Source organism: Hemiscyllium ocellatum, unplaced genomic scaffold, assembly GCF_020745735.1.
Source record: "Hemiscyllium ocellatum isolate sHemOce1 unplaced genomic scaffold, sHemOce1.pat.X.cur. R23, whole genome shotgun sequence".
NCBI classification, from domain to species: domain Eukaryota; kingdom Metazoa; phylum Chordata; class Chondrichthyes; order Orectolobiformes; family Hemiscylliidae; genus Hemiscyllium; species Hemiscyllium ocellatum.
Window position 1 is genome coordinate 1184761 of NW_026867618.1, and position 20672 is coordinate 1205432.

Sequence of the window (20672 nt, forward strand, 5' to 3'; positions counted from 1 at the left end):
GTAACGTTTCGTTCAGAGGCAGTGCTGCCTTAAGAAACGGCAAGAATTCTTTGAGGAAGTAAGGAGCAATCAAACAAACGAGAGTCCATGCATGTTAACTACGTGGACATAAAGAAGGCCTTTGACAAGATGCTGCATGGGAGACTATCGAGTAGGAAAAAATGTCTGAACAGAGTCTTGGCTGTCTGACAGAAAACTGAGGAGTGAAGAGGAAAAGTGCGTTCTCAGCACGGATGTTGGAGACAAGTGTTCGCCCACAAAGCTCAGGTTCGGGCCTAAAACATTTTACTGTCTGCATTAGCGATCTACATGAAGGAACTGTGCGTTCAGGTTAAGTCTGCAGATGGGACAAAACAAGTAGAGGGCCAGTTCGTATTGAGGGGGCGGGGAGGGTGCAGAAGGATTTGTATAGGGGAATAGAGAAGTGTGAGGTCATGAACTTTAGTTCGAAGAAGAGAGGTATGAACTCTTTTCTAAATACGGAGACATTTCCGAAGTCTGAAATGCATAGGGACTTGAATTATTTTCCAGGATTTGTTCAAGGTACACTTGCAGAATAAGTTGGTATTTAGGATGATAAATGCAATTATTACATTTACTTTGAGAGGAATTGCATATGAAAGTAGGGATGTACGTCTGAGCCTGTGTAACTCTTGTCTGACGACAATTGGAACATTGTGTGCAGATTTGGCGCCCATGCCGGAAGAACAATTTGTTGGCACTGGGTCGTCTTCAAGGGAGCTTCACGAGAATGAACCCAGTAAAGAAAAGATTAACAAATTAGGAATGTTTGTTAACGATACAGTATTTATACTCAATGGTATTTAGAATTATTAGAGATTGAGGATATGGTTAAGAAAAAGAAAGAAGCATATGTCAGGTATAGACAGGATAGATCGAGTGAATCCTTAGAAGATTATAAAGGAAGTAGGAGTATACTTACGAGGGAAATCAGGAGGGTAAAAAAGGGACATGAGATAACTTTGGCAAATAGAATTAAGGAGAATCCAAAGTGCTTTAATAGATATATTAAGGACAAAATTGTGACTAGGGAGAGAATATGGCCCCTCATAGATCAGCAAGGCGGCCTTTGTGTCGAGCCACAGATATTGAGGGAGATACAAAATGAATATTTTGCATCAGTATTGACTGTGGAAAAGGATTTGGAAAGTTCAGATTGGAGGGAAATAGATGGTGACATCGTGCAAAATGCCCAGATTACAGAGGAGGCAGTGCCGGATGTTTTGAAATGGGTAAAGCTGGATAAATCCCCAGGACATGATCAGTTTTACGCGAGAGCGCTGTGCGAAACCAGAGAAGTCATTGTTGGGACTTTTGATGAGAGATTTGTATCATCGATAGTCACAGGTGCAGTGCCGGAAGACTGAAGGTGGGCAAATGTAGTGCCACTGTTTAAGAAGGGCGGTAAAGACAAGCCAGTGAACTATAGACCGGTGAACCTGACCTCGGTGGTGTGCAGGTTGTTGGAGGGAACCGTGAAGGACAGGATGTACATGCATTTGGAAATGCAAGGACTGATTAAGGATAGTCATCATGGCTTTGTGCGTGGGCAACACGTCTCACAAACTTAATTGAGTTTGTTTTTTAATGAATTAACAAAGAGAATTGACTAGGGCGGATCGGTAGATGTGATCTATGTGGACTTCTGTCTGGCGTTCGACAAGGTTCCCCATGGGAGACTGATTATCAAGGTTAGATCTCATGGAATACCGGAAGAGCTAGCCATTTGGATACAGAACGGGCTCAAAGGTAGAAGACAGAGGGCGGTGGTGGAAGGTTGTTTTTCAGACTGGAGGCCTGTGACCAGTGGAGTTCTGTACTGTGCTCTCTTCTTTTTGCCATTTACATAAATGATTTGGAAGAGGAAATAAGCGGTGCAGTTTGTAGGTTTGCAGGTGACACCAAAATTTGTAGTGTAGTAGACAGCGAAGAGGGTTATCTCAGAATACAACAGGATCTGGACTAGATGAGACAATGGGTTGAGAAGTGGCAGATGGAGTTTAAATCAGATAAATGCGAGGTGCTGCATTTTGGGAAAGCAAATCTTCGCAGGACTTTTACACTAAATAGTAACATCCTAGCGAGTGTTGCTGACGAAAGAGACGTTGGAGTGTAGGTTCATAGCTCCTTGAAAGTGTTGTCTCAGTTAGATAGGATAGTGAAGAAGGCGTTTGGTATACTTTCCGCAATTGGTCAGAGTATTGAGTACAGGTGCTGTAGGTCATGTTGTGGCTGTACAGGACATTGGTTAGACCACTGTTGAAATATTGTGTGCAATTCTGGTCTCCTTCCTATCGGAAAGATGTTGTGAAACTTGAAAGGGTTCAGAAAAGATTTACAAGGCTGTTGCCTGAGTTGGAGGATTTGAGCTATAGGGAGAGGCTGCACAGGCTGGGCCTGTTGTCCCTGGTGCATCTGAGGCTGAGGGTGACCTTATCGACGTTTAAAAATTATGAGGGGCATAGATCGGATAATTAGGCTCAGTTATTTCCCTCGAATCGGTGAGTCCAGAACTAGAGGACATAGGTTTAGGATGAGAGGGTAAAAATATAAAAGAAACCTAAGAGGTAACATTTTCATTGAGAGGATGGTGCGTGTAAGGAAAGAGCTGCCAGAGGAGGTTTTGGAGGCTGGTACAATTGCGACATTTCAGAGGCATTCCGATGGTTCTTTGAATAGGAAGGGTTTGGAGGGATATGGGCCGGATGCTGGCAGGTGTGATAAGATTGAAATGGGATATCTGGTCGGCTTGGACGGAGGGTCTGTTTGCACGCTGTCCATCTCTATGACTCTATGACAAGAAGTTTTAGTGATCTCTAACTGAAACGTACAAAGCACTGAGTAACCTGGAGAGATTGGCTGTTGAGAATAATTTTCCATTGGTAGGAGAATCTAGGATACGAGGGGACAGCGTCCAGAATAAAGAGGGGACCTTTTTATAATGGAGATAGGGATAAACTTCTTCAGTCAGGGATTGCTGAATCGATGAAAGTCATTGCCACGTAAGTTTCTGGAAGCCAGGTCGTTGGGGAAACTGAAGACTGAGATAGTTCGGTTCTTGATTGTCAAGGGAATGAGTTTTATGGCGAGAAAGCGGGACAATGGAGCTGAGAAACTTGTCAGCCAAGATTTAATGGCGGAGTGGACTCGATGGGCTGAATTGGTTAATTTCTGTTTCAATATCTTATTTTCTTATGGTGTTATGGACCAATCTGAAGCTTCCAAGCCATCCTGTAGAAACTATTCCACTGCCTTAGACCAGCACTGTACCAGTTTCAGCAGTGGATCCTCAAAGTTAAACGTTTGCTTGTAAGCAGGGAGGAGAAACACAGCATTGCAATCTGATTTTCCAAGCAGTGGATAGGGTTTGGAGCAAAGCTCAAGGATGTTCAGCCTCCTTGTGGGAGATGGGACGTGTTGGTGGTATTTTGGAAGTACTCTCTTGGGATTGACCTGTTTGAAGTCGACACCAAGGATGATTAAATCCTCGGGATATTCCATCTCAAGTCCCTTGAAGACCGTAAGTCCATAGGCGCAAAATCTTCGCCATTCGGCCGCTCAGTTATGGATGATAGGTCTTTCAGCAAATCGTAGAAAGTGAATACTGCAGATACTGGAAAGTCAGAATCGAAAAGCGTGGCGCTGGCAAAGTACATGTGGTGGCTTTACATCTGAGAAGCAGGAGAGTAAACGTTGCGGATATAAGCCATTCACATTGCTGATGAAGTATTTATATCCGAAACATCAACTCTCCTGCTCCTATTACTCTCCCTGATCTATTTTTTTTCCAGCGCCTCGCTGTTCGATTCCGAAAGGTTTTTAATTCTATTTTCCCGCTTTCTCCCTCTAACTGTTGATACCCTTATCAACAAAAAAAACTTAGCTATCTGTGATTTAGAAATTTTCAATGACCTGACCTCCACTGAATTCTCTGGTAGTTTACTCCACGGATTCACTGATGAAGTTTGTCCATGAATCGTTTCTAACTGGTTTCCCTTTACTCGAAACCTGTGCCATTTGGTCCCAGTCAATCTTCACAATCGAAACATCTTCGCAACATCCACCCTGATCTGCCTGTTCGACATTTGCTATGTTTCAATGACATCCCTCCTCATCCACCTAATCTCCATTGAGTGGAGTCTCAGAATTTTCAGATGCTTCTCATTTGTTTAGCCTTTCATTGCTGGGATAATTTTCGTGAATTCCCCCTTTACCCACTCCATGGCTAGCACATCCTTCTTGCGGTATGGAGTCCAAAAATGCTCACACTACTCTAAATGTTGTCTTACCAGAGCCTTGTAAATCCACAGAAGCATGTCATTGCGTTTGTATGCAAGTCCGATCGAAATGAGTGATACGATTATTCCTGTCTTCCAAATTACTGTGCCAACCAGCAAGTTTACCAAAAGAGAATCTTGGACAAAGACTCATATGTCACCTTACGCTCCAGATTTCTGTTTTTCTTTTTCCAATTAGATAATTGGCTACACCCCCCTTATTCCGAACAAAGTGCGTTTGTAGTGGCACATATTTTATTTTGCAATTCCCCATGGTGTGTGATAGACTGCTGTCAGAATGGTGGATGTCAACTCGCATGGGTGGTCGGAAGGATGGCATGTTCTGGATCCGAGGAAGAGTAAATAACGAGGTGCTCCACGTTTGAGAACTCGGAGTTACTGATCAGGAGGCAGACCTCATCAACTCTTGCTTTAAAAGAGATCACTATGCACTCCATATGATGCATTGAGAAACGTTAGGTTGAAAGGCATAGTCGGGTGCAGCAGGAATGTAAAACAGATCTTGTAGCAAGATCTCAGTTCCTGCTGAAATGCAGGTCTTGCTTTAAATTAATGCATTTTATTCCCAATGGCTTTGACAATTGCTGGATTTTGCTAGTGAGGAGAAAATTAAATCCATGTCACCTTCATGCCGCCATGTCTCTCTCTTTCCCCGGTAAAGTGGCTGGTTCTGGTTGATCCCGGGCATCAGTGATGGCAATGTGCTGGTCCAGAAAATGAGTGAGTGAGTACAATTGATTCCTGCATGCAGGCTATGGACATGGTTACTCATGTACTTCACTGGGACATTGCAGCAGCCCAGGAAATAAATTTTATTATGAGAAGAATGTCGCTTATTGAAACGGTAAGCAATGAGACGGTCAAGGTTATTCCTACAGAGTGGAAGTAGTCCTCAAATCAGACTCCGTTTGGTTTTGCCAATGTAAAGGAGGCTCAGTTGTGCACAGCAACGGCAAGGGACTTGTTTGCAAGAGTACAAGAGAAATTCTGATTCACCCAGAGTTGTGTTTGGGGTCTTGGACTGTGAGGAGTGAAAAGGTGAAGGGACATGCACGACCTTATGCAATTTCATGGGAAGGTGCCATGCAGGAATGTGGAAGTGTTGGAAGTGATGGAGTTGTCACAAAGGGAATGGCCTCTGTGAAATGCTGATAATAGTAGGTCGTGGCAGCAGGGAGTGGTGTTGACATCTGTGATTGATGGCGCAGTCCTGCTGGAGGTGCTGGAATTAACGGATAGTGATTATTTCTGGTTTCAAATACAGTGCAAAATGCTGTCAAGGGGACCTCTATAATTCCGGTCAGGAAGGAAAGGTTGTGGAGTGAATCACAGGAGATGCATAATTCACACCTGAAGATCATGTCCCTCTCAGTTAGAGCTGTCGATCACTTGAGAGAGGGAAAAGGAGATCATGTCGGATGCTGGACAATGGAATGTGATAGAAATCGAGAACTTGGACAGACGGAGTCACTCTCAAATGTTTAACCACAATTGGAATCCCCAAAATAGTAATTGACAAGAACCTGGCGTCCAGACTGCAGCTTTTTATCTAGTGTGTGTTCTAAAGCCGAATGTGAAAATCGATGTGGTGGAAGTCAGTTGATGTACAATTGTACAGACGTAAGGGGAGTTTTCATAACTACTAAAAATGGTTGTTTCTGTTCAAAGAAAAGGCCTCAATAAGAAGACTAACCACCTGTTTATCACGGAGGCTGTCAAGGAGAGTATTCAATCACAAACTGAAGAATTGAAACTGGTAGAAACTGTTTTGGACAGCGCTTGCATGTAAGGAATCTGAAAGAGAATACAGGTAAAATCAGCGAATAGTTAAAATGATTAGCAGATGGTGTTAATGGTAAAATTAAAGTGTGAGACCATGGACATGGTCACAGGAAAAAAAAGCACAAGTTTATTATTTAATAGAGCGGATTCCCAAAACAAAATGCAATTCAAAGTGAGCGGGATGTTCCTATATATAAAATGGAAAGTTAATATGCTGGTGCACCAAGTAAATGCCTTTCTTCATTGGACTGGTTCTTGCAGATAAAGACGTTGACTGATCAAAAAAATGTCTGCAATGTTTAGGCGATTATTCAATGTCGCTGAAATGAGTGAGAGGTGATATTTCTGAAAAAAAGTACAAGACACAGTTGAGACTTGACAAGGTAGATGTTCAGAATCAATATCAATGTCTGCATGGAGTATTGCACGGAAAAAGGTACTAAGAGGGATTGGAGCAGGGTGTCGTACCTACCTGGATTTTCAAAGTTAGTTTTCCAAATAGACAACTAAATTTGAAGATCCTCAATCTGCTCATGTCTAACAGATCCGAAAGGCTGAGTGGAACTTGAGAACATAACACTGAAGGGCACGAGAGATCCATACGATCCTTTGTCACCACTACTGAACGAGAATATAAAAACGTGTCTCATCTCATTTTGGTCAAGCTACACTTTTCTGTTAATATCCCATTCTACGCGATTGACTGGTTGAGCGGATATCATGCAAAGTCAGGTTCGATATAATCTTAAGGTCTAATTTCAAAAGCATCTGTAAAAGATTATTCCCACTTGAATGATTTCCCACTTCGTAAATTTCTCCTCATCCCTGTTGTGAACGTGTTTGGAAATGCCGCTTTTTTTTCTCAGTCCTGCTCCTCCAATGGTCACAATATGGTTTCAATATAATCATTTTGGTGAAATGGCCAATCATACAGGGTTCAGAAAGGTTCAGCTTCCGTGACGGAGACAACTAAGGCAGAATTATTTAGTCAGCAGCCACTGAGTTAGAACCCACTGAGTGAGCATGATGTCTCTGTGGTGAGTACTGCTGCCTCATAACAAAAAAAGGCCCACGCAAGTGATATTCTTTGAGGAATGTGCACGCTCTCCTGTGTCTATATTGGTTTTCTCTGTGTGCTCTAATATGTTCCCACCATTCAAACATGTGTGGGCTAGGTTGTTTAACGATGTGAAATGCACGGTTACAGGCAAAATATAGGGGCATGAACCGAGATGTGAGATTTTTCAGAATGTCGGTGAGGACTCGATGGACAGAATGGCCTGAGTCCACGCTGTAGCGATTCAAAGAAAATGTCAACAAGTTTGGTCAATACAAATACCCACTGGGTTTCCACTTGATTCATTTTCCTGAAAATAGTTGATGGCTCAGTAAGATTACCTCTTATTCAAAGTGGAAGAATTTTCACCTTTATAATAAAGAACTTCCATTCAAGTAATAAGAGAAGTGAAACATCTATGAACTCCACTCTAGCTAATTACATCCTTTATCAGGAGAGACTACAAAATAAGCCTTCAAACAAAACCTTCCAGATGTGATCTTAGTCAGACTGCATATAGCTGTAGCAGTATTCTCTCCCGACAATGCTGATTTGAAGTACAATATTTTCCTCCCCACCCTTTCCGCCTTCTGCAAAGACCGTTCCCTCTGTGACTATCCGGTCAGGTCCACGCCCCCCGACGACCCACCATCCCATCCTGGCACTTTCCCCTGCACCGCAGGAAATGTAAAACCTGTGCCCACACCTCCTCCCTCACCTCTATCCAAGACCCTAAAGGAGCCTTCCACATCCATCAAAGTTTTACCTGCACATCCACTAATATCATTTATTGTATCCGTTGCTCCCGATGCGGTCTCCTCTACATTGGGGAGACTGGGCGCCTCCTAGAAGAGCGCTTTAGGGAACATCTCTGAAGCACCCGCATCTATCAACCACACCTCCCCGTGGCCCAACATTTCAACTCCCCCTCCCATTCTGCCGAGGACATGGAGGTCCTGGGCCTCCTTTACCACCGCTCCCTCACCACCAGACGCCTGGAGGAAGAACGCCTCATCTTCCGCCTCGGAACACTTCAACCCCAGGTCATCAATGTGTACTTCAACATCTTCCTCGTTTCCCCTTCCCCCACCTCATCCTAGTTCCAAGCTTCCAGTTCAGCACTGTCTCCATGACTTGTCCGACCTGCCTAGCTCCTTTTCCACCTATCCACTCCACCCTCTCCTCCCTGACCTATCACCTTCATCTCCTCCCCCACTCACCCGTTGTACTCTATGCTCCTCTCTCTCCACCCCCACCTTCCTCTAGCTTAACTCTCCATGCTTCCAGCTCACTGCCTTTATTCCTGATGTAGGGCTTTTGCCTGAAACGTCGATTTCGCAGCTCGTTGGATGTTACCTGAACTCCTGTGCTCGTCCAGCCCACCACTGTTCCAGAATCTGGTTTCCAGCATCTGCAGTCATTGGTTTTATCTACCTGATTTGAAGTACAGCTAGCGGGTATAATCAAAGTAAGTTTAACAAAGAAATATTCAATTTATTAAACAAATGAGAAGATTCATCTTATTTTCTCAGAATGCCGTGAGACTTTCAAAACCTCTTTCCCAAAGAGCATTGGAGGGAGAGATATTGCATATTTTTGTAGCATAGGCAGATTGATTGATGACGTGTTAAGTATTATCAAGGAATAGGAAGCAATATGCAATTTGGGAAAATATGTGGCCGACGAAGATAAGAACTGTGGATGTTCAGAACACCAGGAATCCAATCGAAAAAAAATGCTGATGCAGAGAAAATTGCAAAATAATAGCGGTGATCAAATATATCCAATATGTACACAGAGGACCATTGGGTCCTCTCTCATTAGAGAGTGAGAGAGAGCAAAATAAAGGGTCAAACTGAGGATCGAGCAGTCAGATTGAGAAACCTAGACCTTCACGGTGACATCTGTGGGTGGGGGAATTGAACCGACGCTGTTAATCTCCCTCTGCATCACAAAATAGCCATCCAGCCAACTGAGTGGGAGATTATGTAACTGTGATAGACAGAAATAGTCAAATGTAAAAGACAATAGAAACTTTTGGAGATGCTACAAAAAAGGTAACAGTTCAGGATAATCGCTCAGTGCAAAGCAGTTCTGCTAGAAATTATTTTATAATGAATTGAGATGTTGTTTTTAGCTGAATATAATAAGGCAAAACACCTGAAATAAACAGAAACGTGAATTATGATTGAATACGAATAACTCTGAAATAAGTGAGCATTTTTTGTGTGCATTACGTGTGCTAACCATTGTATAAAAATGTAAAACTGATGGAATGCATTACTTGGAGAGATGACCTTCATCGGAAATGGGTGGAGAAAACATGCTTGAATGAAAAACCCACATGAAAAGTGCTCTCATTTCGTTCGGTGAGTGATTGGAACCTGGAGTATTGATTGACCGAACGTTCCTATAACATGTACCTTGGAACACAATTCGATCAGCCCCGATCTCACTGAATGGTGAAGCAACATTGCACGGTTGAATGACCTCATGGTGCACCTTAATGGCACTTGATTCGAAAAACAAAGTAAAACTCTTCTCATTCCGCTTATGTATTATGCCCTGTGAGACTTACATTTTCATGAACGCGGGCATTGTTTGGAACATTATCCGAAGCATTTTATAGTCAACATCATCCAGACAGTGGCATTCTCCAAAACATTCCATTCTGTCATTGATATTCTGTGGAACATTTTTTAAATTTTCAGGTTATTCTTCACGCGATTGCGTGAAGGTGCTTCAGGCAGCAGTGAAAGTGATGGAGCATTCAGCTTTTTCGCGGGTTAGTGGAATAACAGATGTGCAGTGTATATGAGGGAGCAGAGAGTATTCCGTGACAGACCGTGGAAGGTTATTGATGCTTGTCCTGTTTTTCTGGACATTTGTTCAGACTGCAGATACTCATCTGAGCTGGCTAGTGAGCACAGATCTTACTTGGTGTGGCTGGTGATATGGCCTCCTTTTGGAAGAGAAAGTTCTTCCTGTGTACTAGTTCATCCACCAGGGCCTGAGTACTGCTGTCGACAAATTGAGCTGTAACTGTTCCTTTTCTGCACTGTTCGAGTAACACGTGCAAGGCAAGTTTGAAATTAAATGTTCAACTGTCGTCCATTGGACTTTTAAGCAAGGCACCAGCACAAGCAATCAGAGAATATCCGATGAATCTGGTCGACAGCGACTATTGACAGCCATCCGTGGTGGGCGAATCCGGCTGGCATTCAGTCAGCGGGCTGCCATGTGGATGGGTAGGTAGCTACTGATATGAGATCGAAAGATAGCGCTAGAAAACCAGATCGGCCTCGTATAGATGTTACCTCTGTCGCAGTCAATGAAAATGACAATGAGAAAAAATTAATCGAAGATTCAGCACAATGATTCAAAGACTATGCTGTCCACACTTCACATTACAAAACTGCAGAACAAACACTCCCGGACATCAGATCTCACACAAAATTCCCCTCAACTGCAGGAAATGGTGTTCAGTATTGAAAATGCTCCTGGAATAGTTTCAGTTTGTTATTGTAAAACATGGAAGTGCATCCGTTTTTGACATTTTCCCTGAACCTTCCCCTTTCTGTCTATTGCACAAACTCCTCAAAGCGAAACGCTGGAGAAGACCTTGAGGGATATTATCTATTCCTATTTGGATGAAAATGGGCTTAGCACTGTTAGGAAACATAGTTTTGTGCTGGAAAAGTCAGGGTTCCAAAATTAATAGAATTATTTAAGGAAGTGAAAAAGTTGATTGAAGAGAGAATGGCTTCAGAGAAACCTCCGTCAGGCATTTGATAAGATTCCCTATCTTCGGCTGTTGGAGAAGATGATGGCGAATGGGTTCTCTGGTGTGTGAGCTCGATGGATAGGGATCATTAGGAGAAAGATCCTGAGAATATAGGCGACATGACTCGATGGAATATCGGGATTGTCTAAATTTTTGTTCTTTGTTTTTATTTTAACTGATATTCCCCACATCTCTCTCTGCCAGATATTGTCACAGCACAGCCCCCTTTGTCATAGTGCAATTAAGATATTTAGCTGGAAATGAATGCAAGCGGCACATCCTGTCATTTCCAGAATATGCTGCAATTTTCCTCAGGCAGTGCAATGTATAAACAGTGCCACCGAGCAACGCGGTTGGGTGTGAGAGGGGCGGAGGTAGTCTGTAAAACTTTATATGCTGGGTCGGTAACTGCTGTTGCTTTATGGGTCAGTTCACTGTTCTTCGCTTCACAGCTTCCCAAACTGGACAGGTACCTCGTCCATGTTTATAGCTGAATTGCTTGGAGTGGTCGACGCTTGTTGCGCTGAACAGCATTTTAGTTCAGGTTTAGCCCTCAATACTTTGAAGTAGTCTAGCTACAGCCAAGACAGATTACCCTGTTGGACTGAGAATTACACTCGCCCGATATCTGCAGCGTTTTTAAGGTTAAACTGGTATCTCATTTAGCTTTACGGTGTCTGGTCTGATGCTATTATTCTACCTTGTGTATTTTAGAAACGAGTCATTTGAGCCGAGTTGGCATGCCCTCATTACTTTGATGGTTGAACGCACTCTTGCACTTCATCAGTTTGGCATTAGGACAGTATTCATCTCGCTGCTAAATACCTCCTGTCCTAGAAGCAACCACAACTTTTCCAGTCGGGAATGAATTATCCATTCCCATCGTCCGCGTGTCTCCACGAAGTAAAAAAAAAGTTTCGAGTATATAGATTACCCCAATGGTCCGAGGCTAAAAACACCACCACTCTCACCATTCTCCACCGCCAACTACCCAAAATATTCCATGCATACTGAGAGCATTGGGAATACTTTGAGCGTCAGGGAGCGTCATCTCATAAGGGAGATGGAGCAACAGTTTCCTCATGCTTTATGGGACAGAGTGAACACTCCAGTACACAATGTACCTCAAGATACTTTTACTCTCAACATTTCAGTAATTTCGTCGTGAAACATTCACGGGTTGACATTTACCCATATCATAGTCCAGCTACCAGATTGTCCATTGATTATCCATTCAGAAGCTCTCCATCTCCGGGGTAACTTAGTTTCCTCTCTGTCTTAGCGTCAGTGATAAATTTAGAGAGAACACATTTGTTACATTTCCGAATACATTTGATAGGATTAAAATAAATGACGACCCTGTCACTGTAATCAATTACTTATATCAAACTAATAAAGACTAATCTTTCATATGAAGCTGAGAACTTCAGGCAGCCAGGACTGCGTAGTGGGTTCCTGGAAAGATACTGGTTGGGACAGGTACAGCGGTGACAAGTAAGTAGGTGAGATTGCTTCCCTCTTGTTGGTTCAGTCATCACTTCCCATAGGCTAGGGAAAATTGAGGACTGCAGATGCTGGAACCCAGAGTGTAGATCAAAGAGGGACTGGAAAAGCACAGCATGTCAGGCAGCATATGAGGAGCAGGAAAATCGACGTTTCGAGCAAAAGCCTCTCATCAGGAATAGCGGCAGGAAGCCTCCAGGGTGGAGCGATAAATTGGGCGGGTGTGGGGGAGGGGGTAGGATAGGAGGTAGCAAAGAGCACAATGGGAGAGTAGAGGTGGTAATGAACGTGATCCCTCAGAGAGGTGGGTGGGGGAATGTCGCAAAGTGTGCAATAGGTGAATGGGGTTGGGGATGGAGGTCATACGTCAGAGTGGATAATGGAAGGGAGGTTGGCAGGTGGGACAGGGCAGGAGGTCACAGCTGAGCTGGAAGGTTGGAAATGAGGTAAGGTGGGGGGAGGGAACATGGGGATACTGGTGAAGTCCACATTGATACCCTGGAGTTGAAGTGTTTGGAGGAGGAAGATAAGCTGTTCTTCCTCCAGGCGGCAGATGGTGAGGAAAAGCGATGGAGGAGGTACAGGACGTGCAGGTCCTCGACAGAGTAGGAGGGGGATTTGAAATGTTGGGCCACAGGGAGGTGGGGTTGATTGATGCGTGTGGCCTGGAGATATACCCTGCAACGCTCTGCGAAGAGGCGTCCAGTCTCCCCAATGTAGATGAGACCGCATCGGGAGCAACGGATACAAGACATGACATCGGTGGATTTGCAGGTCAAACGTTGATGGATTTGGAAGAGTACTTTGGTTCCTTGGATTGTGTTGGCGCTGGGTTGGCAAGTCCTGCGGCCGTGGGGGAAGGTGCCAAGACGGGAGGGTGAGTTGTTGGGTGGCGCGGACCTGACCAGGTAGCCACTTTGGGAACTGTCTTTGCGGAAAGCGGAAAGGGGTGGGGAGGGAAATATATCTCTGGTGCTTGGGTCCGTTTAGAGGTTCCGGAAATGTCGGCGTATGACATGGTTAATGCAAAGGTTGGCTAGGTGGAAAGTGAGGACCTGGGGGCTCTGTCCTTGTTCTGGTTGGAGGGGTGGAGTTTGATAATGGAGGTGCGGGATGTGGATGAGATGCATTGGAGCGCAACTTCAACCACGTGTAAATGGAAATTGTGATGTCGAAAGAATGCCATCTGCAGTGTTTTGTGTTGGAGCTGATCCTCCTGGGAGCAGATCCGATGGAGGTAGGGGACTTGGGAATAAAAGATGGCATTTTTTTCAGGAGGTAGGGTGAGAAGATGTGCAATCCAGGTAGCTGTGAGAGTCGGTGGATTTGTAAAAATGTCAGTGTCAAATCTGTCGTCATTAATGGAGATGGAGAGGTCCAGGAAGGGGAGGGAGGGTTCAGAGATGGTCCAGGGATGTTGGGAAGGAGGGGGAATCAGGCGTTATGGGTTTCCCGGACTACGGGGTTTGAGGTTATGGGTGGCAGATATCCTGAGATTATTTGCTTCGTCATATTCTGGGAAATGGTTCTTTCGTGATGGGGGATGGGGTCATGCTCGAGGGGACGGTAAGATGAGATATCTACGAGTTGGCATCCGGCTTCAGCGGTGTCGAGGTCAGAGCGCTAAACTTCCACTGCATCCACTTTATTTACTCACTGAGGACGAAAGACCTTACCTTTATCCCTGTCTATCCATGCATCAATGATTTTATTATGCATCGTGACGTCAAACAATTCTTCCACTGCCTCCACCTGATACTATTGATATCAGGACTCCCGTCTACTGTCTGAGGACACTGTCACTCGTCTCCAACATACTCCATCCACCTGATCCACCCCTTTCCCCCCGCGCTGGCCTATTACCAGGCCTAGATTTCCTCATTTCCAACTGCCGCCGAGACATTAACCGCCTCAATGTGGCTACCCACCTCCCCATTACAACCTCTCACCCTGACAAGGAGCAGCCATCAACTCCCTCTGCTCCAATCCAAACCTCATCTTCAAAGCAGCAGTTAAAGGGGGTGCAGAGGTAATTTGTCGCACTGATCTCTGCACCGCAGAAGCCAGATTCCAAAATCATAGACAACTGCTTCAAACACCCCTCGTCCAAGACCCCACTCCAATGACCAACCATCATCTCCCAGACCATACAGAACCTCATCATTCCAGGAGATCTCCCACCCACAGCTTCCAATCTCGTATTTCGGGAACTGCTCACCGCCCGATTCTACCGTCTTCCTAAGATGCACAAGCCTCACCTCGCTGGCCAACCCAATCTCTCAGCCTGCTTCTGCTCCACCGAACGTATCTGCACCCACCTCGATGCTGTCCTATCCCCCGAGTCCAGGAACTCCACACGTTTTCGAAATATCACCCATGCCTTCCTATTCCTCCAGGATTTCCGTTTCCACGCCCCAATTCATCATCACCAAAGACATCCAATCCCTCTACACCTCCACCTTCCACGACGAGGGCCTCCAAACCCTCAGTTTCTTCCTCTCCCGACGTCCCCAACAATACCCTTTCACTGGCACACTCATTCGTTTGTCCGTACTGATCAACACCCTTAACATCTGCTTCAAATCCTCCCACTTCCTCCAGACCCAAGGGAGAGCCATGGGCACACGTTTGGGCCACGTTATGCCTGTCTCTTTGTTGGCTACGGAGAACAGTCCTTCTTCCTTAGTTACACTGGTACCACTCCCACCTCTTCCTCCGCTGCAGTCATGACTGCATCGGCGCCACCACGTGCTTCTGCGAGGAGGTAGAGCAATTCATCAATTTCGCCAAAACATTCCACTCCGACCTTAAATTCACCGAGACCTTCTCTGACACCTTTCTCCCATTCCTGTACCTCTCCATCTCCAATATTGCCGACCGACTTGACACTGATATTTTTTACAAAACCACCCACTCTCACAGCTACCTGAAGTACACCTCTTTCCAACCTATCTCTTTTGAAAAATGCCAGCCCGTATTCCCAACTCTTCCGCTTCACCATACCTGCTCCCTTGGGGATCAGGTCCACCACAGAACACACCAGATGGCCTTCTTCATTAGAGACCGCAATTTCTCTGCTCACGTGGTTGAAGATGCACTCCAATGCATCTCATCCACATCCCGCACCTCGGCCCTCAAAGCCCACTCCTTCAACCGGAACAAGGACAGAACCCCTCCGTCCTCACATTCCACCCAACCAACCTTCGCATTAACCACATCTTCCGCCGACATTTCCGCCACCTCCAAACGGATCCCACCACCAGAGATATATTTCGATCCCCACCCCATTCCGCTTTCCAGAAAGGCGGTTCCCTCCTTGACTACCTGGTCAGGTTCACGCCACCCAACAAAGCACCTTTCCATCCTGGCACCGTCCCCTGCCACCACAGGCATTGCAAAACCTGTTCCTGCACCTTCTCCCTCATTGCCATCTAAGGCCCGAAAGGAGCCGTCGACATACATCAACCTTTGACGTGCACATCCATCAATTTCATTTATTGTATCTATTGTTCCCGATGTTGTCTCCTCTACGTTGGGGAGACTGGATGCTTCATTGCAGAACGTTTCATGGAATATCTCTGGACCACCCGCACTAATCAATCCCTCCACACCGTGGCCCACTGTGCCGACGACATGCAGGCTTCCTCCACTGCCTCACCTCCACTACCCGACGCCTGGAGGAAGAATGCCTCATCTTCCACTTCGAAATACTTCTTCCCCCGGGCATCAATGTGTACTTCACCAATTTCCTCATTTCGCCTCCTCCATCTTACCTCAGTTCCGATCTTCGAGCTCAGCACCGTCCGAATGACCTGTCCTACCTGCCAATCTCCCTTCGCACGTGTCCACTCCGCCCTCCCCTCTGACCTATCACTTCGGTCCCCACCCCATTCACCTATTGTACTCCTTGCTACCTTCCCCCATCTTTATCTCTGACCTATCACCTCCATCCCCACCCCCATTCACCCATTGTACAATTTGCTACCTTCTTCCCTGCCCCAACACCCACCCCACCCCATTTATCGCTCTACCCTAGAGACTTCCTGCCACTGTTCCTGGTGAAGGTTATTAACCGAAATGTCACTTCCCATTACCTGGCTGTGTTGTATTAGAGACGTTACCGTGCTCTCTCAGGCGTGGACCTAAGGGGACACACTTGGTAATAGACATGAAAAAATACACAAGGATTACTTTCTATGTTCCTGCCACCCTCAATGCTTCCTCAGATTTGTTTTCAACATTAAGGAGAACTAAGATATCACTGAGAGGTGGTCCAGAATGTTGTACTGTCCATCATCAGGATATTGTTGGACCATCTTTGACCTGTCACCATGAAATGTCTTGTGTTCTGGAATCAATGCTGGGAATTTGCGGGATAATTACTTTCTGTACTGTCTGTTCGGTACCACCAATTTTGGTGAGACTGTCCTTCCAGTGGGGCAGAAGAAACCCAGGAATGGCGATGATACGTCATGACCCATTATTCATCCAGTCTGATCCAGTGAGTTCGACGACGTCAGACTGTTTCCTGAACAGACAAAATGAAGAATAAAAATATCAACGGACCTGGTAATTTTACCTCACAAAGCTGAATGAAATGCTCTGTATCTGAATGTTTGCTAAACTTTCTGAAATGATTGAATCACTCAATGCATACATTGAATTAAATGACATTAGAGAAACACGTCTACAGGGAACATAATATCCAGGACATTTTACACCTGGGAGTGTTTATGAAAACTGAACAGGAATTGGGGAAGATCCCTGATTAAGAGGTAACATTGTACGATTGTAAAAACTGATCTGACATCAAACGATCAAAGCATTGCCTTCACCTTTATGGTTTGGAGTACAGAGTATCGGTTGAGTCATGTTTCGGCAAAATTTCTTTCGGTGAAGCGGCGTTGATCTCACCAAACTTCATGGATGTCAGGCCCTTTGCGAAATGCATATTTATGAATCTAACGCATTCCACAACGATGTTCCCTGGAACTTTCTGTAACTGGCATTGTCAAGAAAATTCTCTTCCCGACATTCTGTGGAAAGATCTTTACTGACGTTCTTCAGATAATTCATTAACGAAATTCTCCTGATCTTTCAGTAACTGACATTCGTTGGAACATTTTGTCCCTTCCATTCAGTGGAGCATTGTATCCCCGACATTCCCCACAACATTTTACAACTGAGACTCTCCGACGCATTTGTTAACTTAGAATCTCTGGATCATTCTATTAGCAAAGTTCTTCAGATTATTCTGTCACCTACATTCTCCAGAATATTCGAGAATAGACGAAATCTGAAATATTCTATGATAGTCATTCCCCGGGACATTCTCCAAACCGCATTCATGCAATAATCCATAACTGACATTTCCCAGAACGTTGTACAACAGAAATTCACCAGGACATTCCATAGTGGGCCTCACTTGAGTAAACCACAATAGACTTTCCCTGGAACATTTTCCAAACAGCATTCCTAGAACATTCTATGACTGACATTCCAAAAACTCCATTTCTCAGAACATTATCAATTGCAAATCCCTGCAACATTCTGAAATCGATATTCTCTTCAAAATTCTCCAACCGGTATTCCCTTATACATTCCATAACTGACATTACCTACAGCATTCTCCATCCAGCATTCCCCAGAACATTCCCTTGCCGGCATTGCCCAGAACATTCTACAACGAAGTTCTCCATAACATTTGATAACTGACATTTACTGGAAAAATTACAACCGACATTCTGCAGAACTTTCCGTAAATGAGAGTTCTTGAATCATGTGGAGCTGAAATTATTTGTGAACGGTCGGATGTCAGTACTTTGAACAAAAGATACGATCAAGAGGGAGGAGATCAAGTTCCAAGTATAAGAACAAACTGCTTCGAAGTCCCCTCAGGCAATTAGAGGCGTGAATATGTTTTCCCTCGGTTAACATTCCTTCACGACAGAGGATAAACCACAATTGAGACTAAAAGACAGAAATGTCCATTCCCCGCTTGTCTTCAAGGGGCTGGGAGGGAATCCCTCACAATGGCAATGTTTTCTTCCTACGTATGAGGTTCTGGAAAGAAAGTGGTGTCTGCTCCCAAGTGATCGAATGTGTGGGAATGTTCTGGAAACCATTTCTTCGTAAAGATGTGGCTATATGCGTTTTGGAGGGAGGGATTCTTCTGCTTTTTTTTTGAAATTCTGTAAGTAATTCAGAACATACCATTTGTTATTTCAGCTCCAAATATTTCAAATATTCTTGGAATGCAGTGATTCATTTGAAAATCTCGCAGAGTCCTTCATATAACGGTATACTTTGCCTCCAAACTGATATGTAATTTGTTTATTTTCCTTCCTCACAGTTAACGCAGTGACGATCTATGTCCTGTTTTGGAAAGATTGTGGATTGTCTCCATGTGTCAGTCGTTACCTGGGGTCCATGGCAGTGGCAGATCTTCTGGTTGTTATCCTCGACCTGATATTGAGACACATTCCCATTGTTTACTATGAACACTTTGGTATCCTATGGTACATTCCCCTGTGTAATGTCCATGCCGTCCTGCTTTATGCAGCCACTGACTGTTCTGTCTGGTTCACCGTTACTTTCACCTTTGATCGATTTGTGGCCATTTGTTGCCAAAAGCTGAAAAGTAAACACTGCAGCAAGAAAACGGCAACTGTGGTTCTGGGAACAGTGACCGTGTTAAGTTGTTTGAAGAACATTTTCTGGTATTTTATGCTCACACCTCAGTATGTACTGGAGAACTCCCCCTGGTTTTGTGATGCAACAGACGCTGTTTATTACTCCCGTGTCTGGGTCACAATCGAGACCATCCACCACATTCTCAATCCAACTCTCCCATTTCTCCTGATCCTGTTACTCAATGCTTTAACAGTCAGACACATTATAGTGACCAGCAGAGCCCGCAGAAGACTCCGGGCTCACACCAATGGGGAGGTTCAAAGTGACACAGAAATGCAAAATCGAAAGAAATCCATTATTTTACTGTTTGTTATCTCCGCCAATTTCATCCTGTTATGGTCAACGTTAATGGTATATTCTATATGGAACCGGATGTGGTGGTTGGGCTATGACTCAATGAATCTGGCTCGCTTTGTGCAGGATTTGGCCTTCATGCTGCAGCTTCTCAGCTGCTGCACAAACACCGTGATTTATGCCGTGACACAGACGAGGTTCAGACAGCAGCTGAAGAATGTGCTCAAACATCCATTTACCCAAATTCATCAATCAATCTGAATCATTCATTCATCAATGTATTCACTATTTCCTCATTTCATTCGAATGTTACAACAATGACGCAGCCAGTCGCTATGGGAACAGACTGAAAGTAGTGTTTTTTTCGCCAAACGTAACTCACAGGGGACTATAGGGCACATTTCGATGTTTCTCGCAACTCAGAGGCCATTGAGAAAAGGCACCATTACAAAGACTGTATCTATGGCATCAACTTATAATTAAGAAATTTTTAATTAAAGATACCAAGCAGCAGAATGAACTATACTGTTGTTTGTGGTTGCGTTGAACAAATTGAGCTGGAAAGCGACAGACTGGGCCCCAAGTTCTAGCCCTCACAGAAGCGGAGGGGTCCGGGGCAGAACTCAGAAATACGTTTAAATTCACTCTCTGATTGATTGTTGCTTCTGGGTCACCCACCAGGACATGCCTTCAGCTGAATTTATCCATCCCTCCCACACCATATATGTCTCTCCCATTCTCCCTCTCTCACATGCTCTCTCTCTCTCCATCATCCCCCCAATTTTTTCTACCTTTTTCTCTGTCACTTCCTTCAAACCCCGAATCCTCGAATCCTCTTTCACCTTCTGTTGCTAGTGGCGCAAATAGGTGTGAGAAAATGGTCTTACGCGAGTGGAACACAACTGATGCAGAGTTCAGTTCTTTTCTAGACTAACAGTATGGATTTTGAGGCAAATATCTTTGCGAAGGACCTCATTGGGCATGCATGCACTGTCAGTTCTTGGATATAAAGGGAGGTGATTGCATAGTCTGTTACTAGGGCAAAAGATTCTGTGTGAAATAACAGGTCATTGCGAATGGAACCGATTCGATGGGACCACAGTTTGTTGCTTCGGGAGCAGAGTGGGGATGGTAATCCGGTCTGTGCCTCGGGAAAAAGAATGGAGATTCGTCCGCAGGCGGGTGCGATGAAAAGACAATGAGGTTGAATGCACAGGCCATTGCTGGAGGAACAGAGTGG